The following is a 13,815-nucleotide window of genomic DNA, read 5'->3' as shown; positions in this document are numbered from 1 at the left end:
GCTTTTTGCATTTGCTTTTTGATGATCACGTTTCACTGTTTCAAACAGCCAACAGCCCAAATATGCCTGAAGGTACCCTGTACAGATAAACCCAAACCATAGCAGTACAAGGACCAGAGAGAGAGAGTGAGTGAGTGAGTGAGTCAGTGAGTCAGTGAGTGAGTGAGTGTGTGTGTGTGTGTGTGTGTGTGTGTGTGTGTGTATGTGTGTGTGTGTGTGTGTGTGTGTGTGTGTGTGTGTGTGTGTTTTTGCCAAAGTGCAAGATACAGTATATTTAAGGTAAGAATCATTATCAAGCAGAAAATGACAGATTTAAAGGCTTTAAATCCAGAAACAAAATGCTTAAATCTATCTGAACTTTTCTCCTCATGTAACTAATCGAAGTCTTTCCTGAAATTATTCCTGGGATCTATGAACGCACTTTTCTAGATATTTAAAGACGAGCTGAACCCCAAAATCACTTTTATTTTTATTTTAGTTTACATACCTGGGTATTCACATCAAATTTATTTAGTTTTTCACATCCAAAAATAATTTTTCTACCCCATTTCAACCAATCATATCACGAGCTGTCAATCAATCTTCATTTCGAGGAGAAAGTTCTGTAGGCCTGTAACCTGAGCAGAATTTCTAGCCCATACATGTTAATATACTTGGCCGATAAGTATAACATACAAAATAAAACAAACGGTAATTTCTTCATTTGATGTAGAATGCATAGGACATGTAACTGGTTCGTTAAACTCGCATTCCAGGAATATTGTATTTACTGCAGCTCTTTACCGCGGCTAGACGACGCTCCAAGCCGGCAGGCAGCACTCTTGCCTCGACATGTCCGCACCGCTCCACACGGAAGCAGCCGGCTGCCTGGTTCTCCCGGAGCCCACTCGCGTAGCGCCAGAACACGCTCGATTTGGGGTGGAACATGCCAGGATTGGCCAATGCCAACTCCAGTGCCCAGAACTGTCAAATCAAATCATCGACACGCTATGGCCCGCCTCTCAACCCTCTTTCATCTCAGGCAATATCTGTTTTCAGTCTGATATGTCACCGACCCTCTCTGAGACCCGGGTTCATGTGGTCTTTAAAGGAGGACTTACCCCCTAGATATGTATTAGAACAGTGATTTGAAAATACCTATGGAAAAAACCAAGAAATGACATATGCTCTTGTCTATACTAGGCTCTTTGACTGTGTTCAAGTCCAGATTTTTTTTCGGAAATCGACGCCATTACAGTTTGCCTACTGCTTCAAAAATAATTTATTTGAGAGGGGCAATATCTTTATAAATATCAACAATTAGCCAACGCTGGTGGCCTGTTTGGAAACAGCTTTGCTCAAAATGGTTTTAAGTTATATCAATTTGGTAATTCAGTGGCGAACTAGAAATTTAATTATTTTTCTGCATGTATCTCTATGGAAACTACGTTACGAGAGCAAAGTGACGTGGGCTCGTTACAGCAGCACACCGCACAATACGACAAACCCCCCGTTCTGGGGTAACACAATGCGAGATTTCTCTACGTCATTCCCTCGTCCAAGTTGCCATATAGTCCCTTTTTCATTTTAGTTTGGGGGCTTTTCGTGATTCTTGTTAAAAGTTGTGCAAAAGTTTCCTCTCAGCGCAGTGCAGGCTGCCTGCGCCTCCTCCCTCCTGCCAGACCCCGGCTGGCGAAACAGCCTGCTGCATGCATGGGGCATTCTGTAACCTCACGGAGCAACAAACAAACACAGACAGAAATAGCTGTTGTGCGATTTTTCTGCTCAATACAGTATGAGATTGGGTACAGGATTGAGGGAATCCCGCATCTGTTTGCGAAGGTGCGACTGGACAGGACGCTTTTCACAGACGGGCACAGGGCTACTCAGGGCACAGCTGCAGATTTCTCCTCCTCCTCCTCCGCGCATTCAGTCTGTCCAAAATCAATACCGATATAATCTCAGTAGGAGGGATGCAGGGAAATATATGATAGCCGATGTGTTTAGAGAAGCTTTGTCACGTTGTCACGTCGTAGTATAGCGTTATATTTTACATGTGCGCTAAACTGCGACCATATTTGTTTGCGGAAATATCAGACTGCTCTCTCTCTGCTCTCAGAGCACAGAGAGCTCTGCTCTGCTGCGCGCGCCCGCGGAGCTTGGAGCTAGTGCATGAGGTTTACAGTACGACTCTCTCCCGCCTGCCTGGCTGGAGACAGCTGCTTCCAACTCGGACTGATAATATATACATCATCATTCGAGCTTATCCAGGTAAGATATTAATAAAGTAGTGACACATTCAGCGGGAAACTAACTATAATTAAGACATGTGCCAACTTTGACGACGTTTGGTTCAGTATTTTAAGAGCAAACTTCAATAGTAATAGGCTTGGAGTTCTGAGGAGCCAAAAGGGTACAGGGGGGGTAGGGGAGTAATTATCTTGAAATCCCATAGTCTTTGGGGGCACTGTGACGTCAGTGTGCCCCTAATCTCCCATTCATTTGAGAAAAAAAAAAAAGCAGTGTTCGACCTTTAGAGGGCGCTTATGCCAGTTATGCTGCTGAAAAATGATACAAATGGTAAAATGGCAACAGTTTGGTGTCAAATGTGGAAATTCTGACCAGAATTCTTCACACATCACCCCCAAAGTCATATATATTGGTTAAAAGCTGAAAAAAAGTGTTTTGGAGGTAAGTTCTCCTTTAAGTATTTTTAACTTTTGCTTTTTGTTTTTTTGTTGTCTCTGTTTCTGCAAAAATGAACTTGGTTAGTTGTTGTATCTTGTCTCCAGACTTATCATGTTTATATTAGGATTTGTTTTTTATCATCTCACTGCACTGGCAGCACTTTCTCAGGAAAATGCAACTTGTGTCTGTACGTCTGACCAAGCCGGAAGTACCGCTGCAAGGAAATGAACTGAACCCGCTTCTCCGCCACGGAAGGCGGGTGCTTTTACCTCTACTACCCAGACCCAACATATTGTAGCTCTTATATTGTACAGTGCTGTATTGAGTAAAAACAGGACAAATATTACTAAGTTTTTATCCATAGACGGATTACAAGATGGGCAAGTGTCCAGAGCCCTGAGCCAATGAGGGCCCTTCGCCCTTTATTTTATTTTTGTATGTATTATTAATAATAATAATAATTATTATTATTATTATTATAATTATTATTATTAATAATAATAATTATTATTATTATTATTCATGCGTCGCTATTGTTATTATTAATAATAATAATAATTATTATTATTATTATTATTATTATTATTCACTCATCGCCATTGAATCAGAACTCCTCCGGGACTTGGACTTTAACAACCTCATCAATGACTTTTCTTAAAAGAAGCCAGACCAACGTTTTTTTTTTTACGTAATTTTTCACTGGCTTTGTGTGGTCGTAATGATCATTATATTATGTCATTGTTTGTTGTTGGTGTTTTATTTTCTGTTTTTGTTGTTTTGTTTTGTTTGATTTAAATTATGGTGTGTGCTTTGACTAGATGTAGGCTATAAACAGCGGGCTACTGTGCTGTAAATGGCATCTATAGAAGAAAACAGACCTAAAATGTCAAAACAACGAATACAATTTCAAAGTAAGCTGTGTGGTTGTGGGTTGCCCGCCCCATGCTGTTGTGTGACCAAACTACTATTTGCATGTGTGCTCATGATAATCTGTCCATGATTTCATTATATGACTTGTAGATGAAGTGAAATTGACTGAAAGCAGCAGATTATCTGACAGTGCAGTTAGAGAATTTGACTGAAAATATCATGAAAGAAGCTGATAGATCTGGAGACAAGATGGCGTCACTGGACAGCATGTCATATTTTGCGGTTTATGCTGCCTTCAAATGGTCAAATGGTTGTGAAATGCTCGTGAAAACCACTTGCTAAGTGGAAGTTTTCTGAAAGCTCCGACTTCACGATCTCGCGTACACGACTTCTCAACTCATGAATACAAGTTCACGAGTTCCATTTGAAGGCAGCATTAGTTTCAATTAGTTTCTGTGTGTTGTGTGGCAGTTAGTCTTTCAAGCCAGTCTATCTCTTCCACAATCTTTGAATGCTCTGAACGCCCGGTAAAATTTGGCCAGAGCAGAGGAAGTTGTCATCTTCCAAAGGAAATGCTTCAGAACGGGAGGAAGTTTAATGGTATTTGTACAAGTACAGTACAAAACAAACAGGTAGGCGGGAGGCACATTTGTAAATTGCGGGAGTCAACGCGTCTGTCTTGAGAGATGTGTGTCAGTGGACTGTACAGTGTGTATTAAAAGTGTGTGCACAGTGTGTTTTGGACTGTAACTAATGTTGGTGTTTGTACGGAGGCCCAAAAGGGACATACGTGTTGATTGTACACAGCTGTTGATAAGCAGCCTGACCTGCCTGTGTAAAGTCACCTGTACATTCCCTTCACCTCTTTCTGAATGTTTCTATGAAATAACACACAGGTCCATGATAATCTTCTGGGTTGTGGACCACTGATGTCGTTTGTGCATGAATGACATCACTGGTCCACAACTTAACTCAAATCAACCCTCAATAACTGTCAAACTAAATTAAATGAATGCCTGCAAAACTGTTTACTGTTTTTGGATATGCGTAAGATCATGTGCAAAATCAATGGGCATTGTTTTTTGGTGAAGTTCTCCTTTAAGTAGGGATGGGTATCGTACATTTTTATTGATATTGATACCATTTTCGAGACTGCTTCAGATCCGAGTCTTTATCGATACCATTCAAAAACTTTAATCAATGTATGTTTGTGCACCAGTGATTTGAGGTCAATTAAATGACTCATCTCTCGAGACATAATGTAACAGTTAAGTTATAGGAGCAGCTAGTCTCGATAAGCTCAGACCTTATTGATTTTCAGGTTTTGATAAATTATCGATCCATACCGGGTCTCGATCCCCATCCCTATACCTTTAAGGTACACATAGTCGCCATTAACTAGTTGTTTATTAGCATGCATATTAGCAGCATATTGGATTTCTTAGTCATTATAAAGCACTTATTAATTCCTTATTCTGGATGACCATATTCTCCAACTACCAGGCCAATAACCTCCTAACTGTAATTCATGGACAACAATTTCCTTACTTACTATCAATAAGCAGTAATTAGGAGGTTATTGAGGGAAAACTCTTAGTTAATGGCCTAGTAGTTGTGTGACCATACAGAATAAGGCTTTATTAAGTGCTTTATAAGACCAACAGTTAAAGTGCTACTAATGTGGATGCTGATAAGCTACTGTATGAGTTAATGGTGAATATATACCTTAATATAAAGTGTTACCATATTCTGAATCCATAAACAATGTTTTCCACATGTTGAGATACATTTTTTACATTTATTTATTTATTTGTCAAACACTTGTATGTATGTATCCTGAAACAATATATAAAATATATATATATACATATTTCTATGATGGTGCTTGGTCTTAATTTCCTTCTGGACTCAAATCAGTAAGTTTATCTTCAAAAAGAGTTTCTGCACTCGACTCCCGAGGTCAGAGTAAAGAATTTAGATTCCCTGCCTACCAACATGAGGTTTGCAGGTTCGGGCCCCCATATTTCCTTTAGCCTGGTTGGGCGCCCATGCAGGTGGCAGGTGCAATTGGCCGTGTCTGTGGGTGGGAAGCCAGAATAGGGCTATGTGTGCTGTCCGCGTGTTGACAACCTACTTTAGATAAGCCACTCCCTGAACTCATTTGATTGGTCGCCGCAACTGCTTCTTCCTGAAAATGTGCGGCAAGTAACTTTTTTTTGGTTAAGATTAGGGTTAGGGGCGGGGAAAGTTCAGATCAGGTTGTCCTTTGGCTTGAGGCTTAATGCGTAAGGTGCTTGCCTTCCAATCTGACAACTGGGGTTTGATTCCTGGGCAAACTGCACACATTTTTAACAAGGATTTGTCTTATTTTCAAAGATTATGGTTAGGCAAGTACAACAATTTGGTTATTGGGTATGGTCGCTGTTTAAATAAGAAAACCCTAAACCCTGACCTATCATATGCTTTCTCGAAATCCACAAATCCACAATGCAGCCCCTTCTGACCTTCTCTATACTTCCTCTTCTTCTTCTCCACTTTACCTAAGACTGAGCAATTATATGGTTTCCCTCCTGTGTGGACTTCCACATGTGTTGTTTCAGGCATGGAGATTTGCTGCAACTTTTACCACAGACTGAGCATTTAAATTGTTTCTCTCCTGTGTGGACCCTTATGTGCTCTTCCAGGTGTCTAGATTGGCTGCAACTTTGACCACAGACTGAGCATTCAAACGGCGTCTCTCCTGTGTGGACTCTCATGTGTGCCATCAAGGTGGACTTTCGACTAAAACTTTTACCACAAACTCAGCATTTAAATGGCTTCTTTCCTGTGTGGACTATCATGTGTGCCGTCAAGTGTTCATTTTGACCAAAAATCTTTACCACAGACTGAGCAATTAAATGGTTTCTCTCCTGTGTGGACTCTCATATGGATCTCCAATACATGTTTATAACCAAAACGTTTACCACAGACTGAGCATTTAAATGGCTTCTCTCCTGTGTGGACTCTCATGTGTATCAGCAGTTTTCCCCTCCAGGCAAATATTTTACGACAACCTGAGCAACTAATGTGTTTCTTCGCAAAAGAACTTCACTGTTTTCATGTGAGTAAACCAGACGGAGGTTCACTAGTTTCCACCAAATAATCACTGCCTTCAGTATCAGGTTCAGAAGAGTTTGAAGTCTTGCCAGCACTAGTTGGTTGTAAATGACTAGCTAGATCTAAGTTCCTGGCTGGTTCTGATAGGCTACTCCACAGTCTTCTCCATCGGCTTCTGTTTCCATCTGTTCAGTTGAGATGCTGGCTAGAGGCTCTGCCTCTCTCTTCTCCTCAGTTTGACTTTGATGAACCTGTGAGGACTGAGGTTTCTCTTCATCATTTTCACTCTTCGCAGGGACAGCAGTGAATGGGAACTTGGTGATATCAGCCTCCTCCGGCCCTTGAAGCTGCTCTGCCTCCTGACTGGTCCAGTTCCTCCTGTTCCTCTTTAATGTGTGGGGGCTCTGGGTCCTCCTGAAGCTGCTCTCCCTCCTGACTGGTGCAGGGTTCCTCCTGTTCCTCTTTAATGTGTGGGGGCTCTGGGTCCTCCTGAAGCTGCTCTCCCTTCCTGACTGGTCCACAGTTCCTCCTGTTCCTCTTTAATGTGTGGGGGCTCTGGGTCCTCCTGAAGCTGCTCTCCCTCCTGACTGGTCCAGAGTTCCTCCTGTTCCTCTTTAATGTGTGGGGACTCTGGGTCCTCCTGAAGCTGCTCTCCCTCCTGACTGGTCCAGAATTCCTCCTGTTCCTCTTTAACCTCGAAGCACGGAAAACAGTAACTTCACTTTGAAGTGATGCCAAACAAAGGCAAGGTAGCCTACCATAACTCTATTTCAGCACAGCTAAACAAAAGAAGAATACAGTAAGTGAAGTTGCTGTGGTTTTCCTTGGCTTCTCTAGGGCTTTTTGCAGTTACTGGAAATACGACACCCTAATTTCTCCAAAATACAACACATTAGAGATAAGATATTTGTCCACATGACAAAGGATGTCTTTAATCTCACAAAAATGATTATACTGTAACTCATTTCTGACCAAAAATGGAGTTACTGCCTTTCTCTTTTGTATGGCAGTGCTGTGAAAGTTACTGCCTTTCTCTTTTGTATGGCAGTGCTGTGAAAGAAAAGCAAGACATAGGCTACATGTGCACAGTGTGGACAAAAGGCTGGACTGGACCTTCTGCTGACCGCCTCTAGGACAAATAATATGCTGTTATTAACCCTGCCTGAACCATTCAATAATTGTCAGAAAATTCTAATTATTTGAAACTGTTTATTGTATGTTTTTTGGTATAGGTAGGCTATGCAAAAGCAGAGAATCAGTCAATAAGTAGGCTACAAGTTTGTATTTCATACTTGGACTCCACGGTAATTTCTTCTTCTTCTATGGCCTCTATGGCCAAAATTGACACCATGAGAAACTCCCAGACAGACAAACAGACAGACAGACAGTCAGTCAGACAGACAGTCAGACAGACAGACAGACAGACAGTCAGACAGACAGACGGACAGACAGACAGACAGACAGACAGACACACAGACAGACAGTCAGACAGACAGACAGACAGACAGACAGTCAGACAGACAGACAGACAAACAGACAGACAGACAGTCAGTCAGACAGACAGACAGACACACACACACACACACACACACACACACACACACACACACACACACACACACACACACACACACAGACAGACAGACAGACAGACAGTGGTTTAGCTGGCTGTGAAATGTTTGATCCCTCCTCTATATCTCCTGCATGGATATGCAGGAGCAGATTCCTTTTATCTCATTCGCTCAGCTGGCAGACAGCAAATAGCTTCTTATCACACAGGCTCAGACATCAGACAGACAGACAGACATCAGACAGACAGACGGACATCAGACAGACACGCAGACAGACAGACAGGCAGGTAGCAGCAGCATTGGAGACAGCAGGGATAACATCCCTATGGGTTTTAGAATGGGGATTTCGCTTAAATACCATGCGGTTAACAAAAGTTTATGAAACCGCTGCCTTTATGTCAGCAAGATCATCTTCACAAACGAGGAGGAGCACTTTGATAACGCTTCAAAAGTGATAAAAGTGCTCCTCGTGACACAATGGCTGCAGTTTCATCAACTTTTCTTCACCACAGACCTCTGATTTCATGCATTTATTAAAGCAAAATCCCCTTCTAAAATCCAATTCTTAAGGTTTCGCTGACGTCACGCAGGCAAGGGGGGCAGGAAGGAACCCGGAACGGGGGGTAACCCGCAAATTAAAACAATGATGTGAATTGTGTAAATACTGTAAACAAGTAGCCTACCTAACCTATATCAATGATGAACCTATATCGTGGTCTGAGCTTCGATTGATTTTTAGCCTTTAATCTATCTGTGGGCAATGTTCTCTGTTTGTTCTCTGTTTCAATTTGTGTCCCACTGATGATGTCATAGGCATTGTGTCATAAGAGTGATGATGTCATCGGCGATGTCATAAGAGCAAAAAAATCATCTGTCAGCAGGAGACAGGCAGAAACACAACATGTAGAGAGGATGATCAGCGTACAATGGGGGCCTTTTTCACAGCAGTCATTTTGTGTCTAAAAGGCAGGGAACACACACAGGTGCAACCAAAACATTAATGAGGGCCCCAGCACTGGAACACCTTAATGGATGGGAAGTTGGAAACCCTCATTAAAGTTTTGGTTGCACATGTGCTGCTTACCCTGCCTTTTAGACACAAAATGGATGCTGTGCAAAAGGTCAAGCTACATGAAGATAAAGAAGATGATGAAGAGGGAATAAAAAGAGCACAGAGGGATACAGCCTTTTATAAAAAAATAAATGACTTGGGGCCATGGATGTAGGCTACAGGTATGCTATTTGCAGTAGCCTACTGATACTTTTATTTGAGGAGCCTATATATTTTCAGTAGCTGGGTGACACCTGCCTCTTTAAATAAAACCTGCTAATGACAATCCTCCGTTAACCTCCCTCCCTCCCTCCTCTCCCCCGTCTCTCTCTGTCCCGGCCCGGCCCGGCCCGGGAGGGACCGGATCATCAGGCAGCCAGGGGCGCTGCAGCAGGGACGTTTTTCACCGCGAACCGGACCGGAGCAGCAGCAACGGGAGTCAGGTATTCACCTCCACGTTGTTATGTCACCTGTCCGCGCGCTCCTCTCGTTGTTTAATCCCTCGGCACATTCAACAAGTGCAGCGCGCGTGCAGGGGAGAGCGGACACGAGCACCGACCCCGGGGCAGCAGCGGACAGGGCCACTGACCGGGTGCTTTCCCCCGGTACGGCTTTCCCCCCGGCCCGCAGCGAGCTGAGCCTTGGCTCATAGTCTCGTGTAGGTACTTTGTTTGTTTACCGGTTGACAGTGTAGGTGGTGTACAGTGAGTGAGCTGGGCCGGAGTGTCCCGGCGGGGCGGGGCGGAGGGAGTACAGGTGGGCGGGGCCTGACCGCCTCAGCTCACCTGTGATAGGTGGAGACAGCAGAGCAGTCAGGACAGATGAAGAGGGACCAAACCTCGCGTCACCAGGCTCTCTCAAGTAAGAGAGACCACAGAGAGAAATATAGAGATAAACTAGAAGTAAATACATTATTTTAAAGTCTCCATGTTGCTATTTATCTATAGTGATAATATTTATCTACTATTGTTATTGCTTTATCCTGCTTTTTCTTTTCATAATGGATAGGAATTGTAATATTAAGTGTGTGTTGTTGGGTTTGGCTCCTGTCAGACTGGATACAGAGTAGCCTACATCGACATTATAAAAGTGTTTTAATTGACATTTTGCTCTATCAGGTGATTAAGTGAATATTTCTGTCTGTATCATTGAGATAAATAAACATTAATACTGCATGCAAGCAATTAGCAACATGGTCAATCCTACCATACTGTAATCTAGTTATGGATAAGTTATTGCTAATATGTCTGTCAGTTAAGTGCATAGCCTACTGTACTGCAGTACAATAAATATCATGTAAGTATATCAAACTACTGGGCGTGTGCTCCAGTTAGTGTACACTGGGGGTAATGGGCTATAGGGGTGAAAGCAGCTGTTTAATTGTACCACGGCCCTGGGAAAGAAGCTGTTCCTGTAGAAAATGTTCCTGTATCTCCTTCCAGACTAGTTACAATGTTCCTGTATCTCCTTCCAGACTAGTTACAATGTTCCTGTATCTCCTTCCAGGCGGCAAGTGGTTGAACAGGTGGCTGGGGTGGGGTCCATTATTATTATTATTTGTTTATTATTTTTGCATGTTTTTTGGAGGGGTTGAATGAATGAATGAATTAATTTATTTGACACGTCTTAAATGCCACAGGTATACATTTCATCAGCTCAAAGGAGGCAAAATAAATAAGCATACACAAAAGCATATGTACAAGCCGTCAGTCAAGGATAACACAAAAAAGCCCAGGGCTTATTTCCATTGTGGTCCTTTGGTGTAAAAAGATTGAGTTGAATTTAGGAGAAAAGAAAAGACGACGTGAGAGTACAAATATGACTAACAGTCAAACAATCACAAAGAAGGTCACAAACTACACTAATTCCTAAAGGTAAAGTAAAGTCCCACTGATTGTCACACAATGTGTGAAATTTGTTCTCCGCATTTGACCCATCCCCTGGGGGAGCGGGGAGCGGCAGCGTGCACCGCGCTCGGGAATCATATGGTGATCTAACCCTAGCCTGGGTAAACCCATCCCCCACGTGACCTGCTCTCAGACCTGTTCTCAGTCACTATGTGACTGGGAACTGAGAGAGCAGGTCACGTGGTGGCTGGGTTTACCTAGGCTAATCTAACCCCCCAATTCCAACCCTTTGATGCTGAGTGCCAAGCAGGGAGGCAAATGGGTCCCATTTTTATAGCCTTTGGTACGACTCGGCCGGGGATCGAACTCAAGACCTCCCAGTCTCAGGGCGGACACTCAGACCACAAGGCCACTGAGCTTGGGCAACCCCCAGGGGAGCACGGGGAGAACATTGCAAACTCCACACAGAAAGGCCCTTTTTGACGAGCCCACCTCGGCAGTAGGCACGGAGGACATGGGGATGGGGACGCACTCAGCGCCCACAGCATCCCAGGCGGGAATCGAATCCAGGACCTTCTTGCTGTGAGGCGATAGCGCTACCACTGTTCCACCGTGCCCCATTTAAATGTTTTATTACGTGTATGAAACCATGTGACCAAAATAGTCACACATTCTGTCATTGTGTTACTTATGGATGGAATTATTAGTGAAAATAAATTATTCTTATTAATTAGTTTTTTTGCTGGGGGCCCCTTAAGGTGCCTTCACATGATAAGCGTTCTGCACCGCGTTCATATTTCATATTTTGAACTTTGAGCGCAGCAGCAAAGTGGCAAAATCGAGCTGTGCGCGTCGCCAAGGGTGGTGCTGCCACCTAGTGGAGAAGCCCCGCTCTCCCCCATAGGAAAACAACGGGACAGCGGGCGCAGAGCTGTTTTGCCTTTAGAACCCCGTCCCGTCCAGAACCCCTGAGGGTCCGCCGACCCCATTTTGAGAACCAGTGTCCTAAGATAATAGAGGCGCTGCTGAGCTTTTCCTATCAGGGGTTAGTGGTCCAGCTGAGCGCCTCTGTCATGTGCACCCACAAAAACTTAAAGGGATAGTTCACTTTTTCTTTTTTTAAGTCTAGCACCTATTTGCTATACTTACCAATGATGATGTTGATTGATTGAGTTCTTTCTCAGCACACTCCATCCTGCTGCTCATAGCAGCTCTGGAAAGTTGGGACAAAACCAATGCAAGGTCAATGGGGTCACGCTCCTCCTGTCTGTACCAGCTGACTGAAGCTCACTGAAATGTACTTAGTGTGACTGTGGAGGACATTTCAGTGAGCCTCACTCAGTCAGCTGGTACATACAGGAGGAGCGTGACCCCAGTGACCTTGTATTTGTTTTGTCCCAACTTTCCAGAGCTACTATGAGGAACAGCACGGATTGTGCTGAGAAAGAAGTCTACCAATCAACATCATTTGTAAGCAGCAAATAGGGAATCTATACGAATAAGAATGAGAAGTGTCCGTGTGTGTGTGTGTGCGTGTGTGTGTGTGTGTGTGTCTGTGTGTGTGTGTCTGTGTGTGTGAGAGAGCAGAATTTTGCCCGGCCAGAGCTATGCCGTTTTACGTGCGATCGGGCTGAAACTGTTAGGGCGTGTAAAGAGCACCTGTGCTGGTGACCTGACGGAGCCAGATTTTTTTAATTAGGCGATTGCCCAAATTACCTAATGATGTGATGTCATCAGTGATGTCATCCTTCCTGGCTGAGGCTATATAAGTTCAGTGATGATGTCATCAGTGATGTCATCTGTGATGATGTCATCAGTGATGTCATAGGGCAGGCGAAGCCGCGTAGTGGCCGAGCTGCGTATGTGACGCGCAGTGGGCGAGCTGCAGGTCGATGATTGAGAATCACCGATTGATGAATTAATTTTTCATCATTATTGAATGAATGATCTTGCAGCGGCCGGTGTCAAAGTAGAACTATTTTGTTTATTGTGACTACGGCTGGGTGATATTATTATTGTTTCATCTTTCAGTGGGATAATATCATGAAGAATATATTAAATATTTTAATATTCTGCTATCTACATTGATGATGATGACAAGCAAATGTTACTTATACTGATAAAATGAAGTATGAATATCATTAGAATATCATTAGAATATTGTTTGACATCACACACCTACAGTCACATTTGGGCCTAATTGTGACACTGCTAGACTGCACAAGTAAAGGGCACATGGTGTGAATGAAGGTCCCCTCTGTGTATGAGATGGCTTTACAGGATGGTGTGTGTGTGTGTGTGGGGGGGGGGGTTATTATTTACTGTCCTGACCTTTAGTTAAGGCAAGTCAATTAAGAAGACATTTAAACTGACACACTGTCTGTAAGGTAGGTGTGTGTGTGCGCGAGTGTGTAAGTGAGTGAGGGAGTGAGGGAGTGTGTCTATCTCAGAGGTCAGTAATGCGTTGTGATGCCAAGGGGTGCTGTATCGGGGGCAAAATGATCATAAGTTGTTTGTGGATTTTGGATTCATTTGTGTGGATCATGTTTTGTGTTTACAAATTCTATGATCTATTTGTGACTCATAATTCACTCAGAGTTGGGAGTGGGAGGAACGCGTTGGTTATGTTACATTGTGTGGTGGAGTTGGCAAGCAAAGATGGTCTGTTGAAGATGAATGATGACGAGGCACTAAAATACTGTCCCATTTGGAA

The sequence above is a fragment of the Poromitra crassiceps genome, assembly GCF_964638095.1.
Source record: "Poromitra crassiceps genome assembly, chromosome: 14".
NCBI classification, from domain to species: Eukaryota; Metazoa; Chordata; class Actinopteri; order Beryciformes; family Melamphaidae; genus Poromitra; species Poromitra crassiceps.
Note: the sequence above shows the minus strand (reverse complement) of the source record.